The following is a 5,752-nucleotide window of genomic DNA, read 5'->3' as shown; positions in this document are numbered from 1 at the left end:
TCAACCAATAATAATAACAATAACAACAATAATAATTTTTGGGTCTGCTTATTCTCAGAACTCTACTTTTAAATTTTTGTGAACTTTTACATTAAAGAATAGTTGATTAAGCCACCTATAAATACTTTAGAAATCAACTTGAATGTAGACAGTCTTAATGTGCATGGGCTATATACGAATGATGTAATAAGGCTTGTCAGCTTTTGTTCAGTTTTATGGCTTGCTAACATATCTGGATTGTAGCCATCTTAGAGGAAGAAGTAGATTCAGTTGAGCGAGGAGCTGTACAGATGAACCCAACTGAGAACCTTTGAATGTAGAGAATTGGCATTATTGTTGTCAGTATTTCACTGAGTATGATTCTCGGTTAATCTAGTAGAGTCTTTGAGCATGAATTCCAAAGCAGAACCTAAAGAATTAAAGGAAAACAACCTGAAAAGGTGAGCAATAAGATTTTGGATCTTAAACTTCACTTGCCTGTGTTGCAGATTTTCTGCTATGATTTACCTGGCTGCAGGATGTGACTAGGCAGAAATGCCATCTTAAGATTTTATATAAATCCATAACTATCAAGTCTAAGACTGAAACAATGAAATCAATGAAGAGAGGAGGAGAAAAAGAAGTAAAGAAGGAGGGTGCGGTGAGGTTGATGGGAATAGTACCTAAAGCCAATAATTTCCTCCTCCTCCTCTTCCTCCTCCTTTTTCTCCTAAGAGATTTTAGATCTTTTTTTTAAAAAAAGACAATTTACGGAAAACATTTTAATCACTCAAGGCCTATCTCCTCACTCTTCCTTCAGTTCTTTTCACTACACACACTTTATATTCTAAATATTCTGAACGATTAAAAATGGCCAGTCAAATTCCCTAATATAACAAAGAAGTTTAGTAAGTGGAGATGGCGGGCTGTTGGTGGGTGTAGGGGAGGAGAACATAAGGAAGGCTCGGCTTTCGTTACTGGCTTGTATTTATTTATATATTGGGCTGGGGTTTCCCCCTTTCTTTCTTTTTAATCCCCCCCTCCCCCCACCGGGGCTCTTTTGCTTAAAGGAAAGCGGCCACGGGGAACCCTGTTAATTAGAAAACTGAAAACTGGTCGGTGATTTAGGTAGTTTCTCGTTGTTGAGGCTGAACATTCCTCTCTCTGCAGCACGAAACTGCCTTCATCACCTCAGTTTATAATCATCAAATGGGTGTAATCCCAAACAGACGCTTAAGGAGGATCAAAGCATTGCCTTTAACTACCGAAGGAATCGGGAGAGGGGGGAGGAGGAGACACCCCCCCCCCCACGCTGTCTCCTGGAGGCGTCAAGTCCCAACGCCATTGTTTCTTTCTGCGCGCCGAAACGCTGCTTCCAATAAACCGAGGTGGAGGAGGGGGCGTAAAGGAGAAAAAAAAAACAATACAAAACCTCAAGGAAGAGACCTTCAGGGCTAAACAAGATCCGTTGACTTCGGATTTTTATTTCAATTTGAAAGGGGATCCTTTCCACAACTCCGATATTCCTTTCAAGGTCAGGGGCATGAAATAATTATTATGCTTTTTCTGTTCGAGGAACTGCTTGTCCGCGCAGAGTAATTAGTTGTAGCCCTGCCTGCAGGCTCTGCTACGAATGGGACAATGTCTTTTCCACAGCTCTGCCGATTTCAAGCTCTCTCTTATTTAAGGGGAGGGAAAGAAAGAAAATTTGAGAGCAATTTTCAGTGCCGTTTCGCGGAGAGGTGCTCGCGGGAACGCGCGCACCCTTTGATGCCTTCTCCGGCTCTCCCAGATTACTAGCGCGGCCCTTCCATCCACATCCCCCTCCCTTTTGCGTGGTGCTTTCTCGCCTTCTCCCCAATTCAGTTCGCCGGGTTTTTTGCCTTTTTTTGTGGCGGGTGGGGGGAGGCGGGTAGGGGAATGTGGCGTTTAGGGCGCCTCACCCAGGCGCGGGGCACACACCGGTCTCGGCAAGGTGGAAGGAACGCGAGAGGGTCCCGAGAGGTGAGAACGCAGGGCTGGCAAGGCCTCGGTTACGATCATTATTGGAATGGGTCCGGGCGCCTGCATTCCAGTGAGGCGGCATAAGCAACAGCGACCTCGCTCGGGCTGAGGCGGCGTGCCGGCCCGTCGCTGTCCCTTTTTATGTTCGGCAGCCCCGCGAGACGGAAGGAAGGCGCTGCGCCGTCTTGTTTACATCCCGCACACACGTTATTTACCGCTAGTGTAAATGAACAAGACTTCTCTCTTGGGTATCAGGGGGTGAAGGGGAACGAGCGGGCCGACGTGAGGTTTGCAAGATTAGGACGTTTCTTCGGCTCTGTTTTGTCTCATCCCACTTTTAATTAAAAAATACCTTTCAGATTTCAGACGTCAATTAAAGGAGGCCTGGAGATGGAAATCACATTTTTGTGATTTTGTTTTCCCTTATCTTATTTGAAAGTTGAGCCTTGTGTTTTATGACTTCTTTTAGTGAAAAGCTCACAAGTTTCGTACCAAAGGATTATTGTTTGTTTGCTTGTGACACAGGCATACATTTATAAACATACACACACACACACACTCACATACTGTATATATAAAATCAGTCCTGACTGATACAAATACCCACATAAAAAAAGCCCTTATATATATTTTCCAGATTGGCGGTACATATGTATATATAGATATATAAATATATATAGTATCTGTCCTGAAGCTCACAACTTTCACCCCAAAGGATTATTATTTTTTTGCTTGTGACACAGGCATGTATTTATAAACACACACACACACACACTCACACACAATATATATAAAATCAATCCTGATTGATACAAATACACATATCCAAAAAAGCCCCTTATATAATATTATCCAGATTGGCGATACATATGTATATATAGATATATAAATATATATAGTATCAGTCCTGAAGCTCACAACTTTCACCCCAAAGGATTATTATTTTTTGCTTGTGACACAGGCATGCATTTATAAACACACACACACACACACACACACTCACATACTGTATATATAAAATCAATCCGGATTGATACAAATACACACATCCAAAAAGCCCCTTAGATATATTATCCAGATTGGCGATACATATGTATATATAGATATATAAATATATATAGTATCAGTTCTGAACCTCACAACTTTCACCCCAAAGGATTATTATTTTTTTGCTTGTGACACAGGCATGCATTTATAACACACACACACACACACACACACATACACACTCACACACACTATATATAAAATCAGTCCTGATTGATACAAATACACACATCCAAAAAAGCCCCTTATATAATATTATCCAGATTGGCGATACATATGTATATATAGATATATAAATATATATAGTATCAGTCCTGAAGCTCACAACTTTCACCCCAAAGGATTATTATTTTTGCTTGTGACACAGGCATGCATTTATAAACACACACACACACACACATACACACTCACACACACTATATATAAAATCAATCCTGATTGATACAAATACACACATCCAAAAAAGCCCCTTATATATATTATCCAGATTGGCGATACATATGTATATATAGATATATAAATATATATAGTATCAGTTCTGAACCTCACAACTTTCACCCCAAAGGATTTTTTTTTGCTTGTGTCACAGGCATGCATTTATAAACACACACACCACACGCGCGCACACACACACAAACACACACACACACACACACACACTATATATATATATATATATATATATATATATATATATATATATATATATATATATATATATATATATATATATATATATATATATTTTCCTGATTGATACAAATACACACATCCCAAAAAACCCCTTATATATATTATCCAGATTGGCGGTACATATGTAGATATATAAATATATATAGTATCAGTCCTGAAGCTCACAACTTTCGCCCCAAAGGATTATTATACGGATTATAATAATTATAATTATAAGGATTATACACTCACACATTATATATATAAAATCAGTCCTGATTGATACAAATACACACATCCCCCAAAACCCCTCATATATATTGTCCAGATTGGCGGTACATATGTATATATAGATATATACATATATATAGATATAGATATAGATAGATAATAGATAGATAGATAGATAGATAGATGATAGATAGAAAGATAGAGAGGTGTGTATATATATGTATGTATGTATGTATGTATGTATGTATGTATGTATGTATGTATGTATGTATACACCTAAGCATATAACATGTTTCTGTGTGAATTACACACTTTGGACTAAGAACCATTCTTTTTAGTGAAATCTAAAAACAGGACATGGCTCTCCCCAAAAACATTCAAGAGCTATTCTTGGGTATAATTGTCCTATACTTCTTCTCTTGGTAAGTTCTTATTTATTTGCAATGGTCCAAAAATTCTCAAAACTCATGAATTCCATAGTGGAGGGGGCTCCTAGCAAATCTTTCTCTAAATCCTAAGTGCTTTGGGGTGGGTGTGAAGACACACAGACTTGTCCTTCTCTGTGGAGAGGCACAGAAGCAGGAACCTAAATATAGGGGAATCTAATCTGTATTTGAAAGCAAAAGGAATAAGTTTATGAAATATATTTATTAATTGGCAGATTCTATGAAAAACAGAAAAGAAATCTCAACAACTAAAAACTTTTGTTTGTTCTCTCTGGGAAGCAGGTTCAAATATTTTATCTTTAAAATTTAGACATATTTTCAACCGCCCAGTGGCACTCTATAGATGTTAAGTAAGAAATCTGTGCACACCTGCTGAGCATATTTAAATTAGTGGGGCTTATTTAGGAGTAGAATTAGGGATTAGATGGGAGGGGGGAAATGCTGAGAATTAGTATTTCAGAATTAGAAATAAATGTTCCAAAATACTCTCTGTGAATCCTTATATTGTACACGAGTGGATTATGTTTAATGTCTGCATGCCTAAATACACTTCCTTGAAAATAAATCCCAAATTGTTTTGTTCAGGGTAAAGAAAGTTTATTAGCTTCCTTATGCTGATGAGCGCCACATTAAGTAATTTAATATTTGTTTAAATGATAAAATTATAAGCATAACCAAATCAACCAGTTTCATCCTGTTTCATATTGTTATTATATTAAATTATACAGACTGGTTACTAAGCATTGTAAAAATATGGATGTTATTGAAATAAAATTTTGACAGAGGGAAGAATATGTGGGAGATCAAATTGGAAGTGTCTGTTTATCCCTTGTTGTACATTATCAATTTCTGTGATTTCAAATTGAAATATATCCCCTTTATCTACATGTCTTATTACAGTTATTCCACAGTCTCTATTTAAATAATTTATATCGACTTTATTATTTTAATATAAATATAATTTAATTGTTATAAAACTTAGTTTTCATTTAAAAATTAATGTAAAATAAATAATTGTAGCTTCCAAAATGAAACATAGTATGTATGTATGTATGTGTGTGTGTGTATATATACACATATACATATACATACACACACACATACACACAGAAGAACCCTGGCATTAAGATTTTTTTTCCTTCTAGGAGACAGATAATTCATCACAACACCAAACTTTAGATTTTAAACAAAATTATGTAGGGCATCCATGTGCATATATTCACAAAGAGAGACATACACATTTATACATACACATTACATATGTGAACATATAGAAGAGAGAGATTAAACACACACATTTATAGATATATAGATTCATTTATTCATTTGTGGCCTAGACCGGCTAAAAAAACCAGAGTTCAACTGTTTTACTA

This window comes from Pseudonaja textilis, chromosome Z (assembly GCF_049901715.1).
Source record: "Pseudonaja textilis isolate UNSWEBS1 chromosome Z, rPseTex1.2, whole genome shotgun sequence".
Lineage (NCBI taxonomy): Eukaryota > Metazoa > Chordata > Lepidosauria > Squamata > Elapidae > Pseudonaja > Pseudonaja textilis.
Note: the sequence above shows the minus strand (reverse complement) of the source record.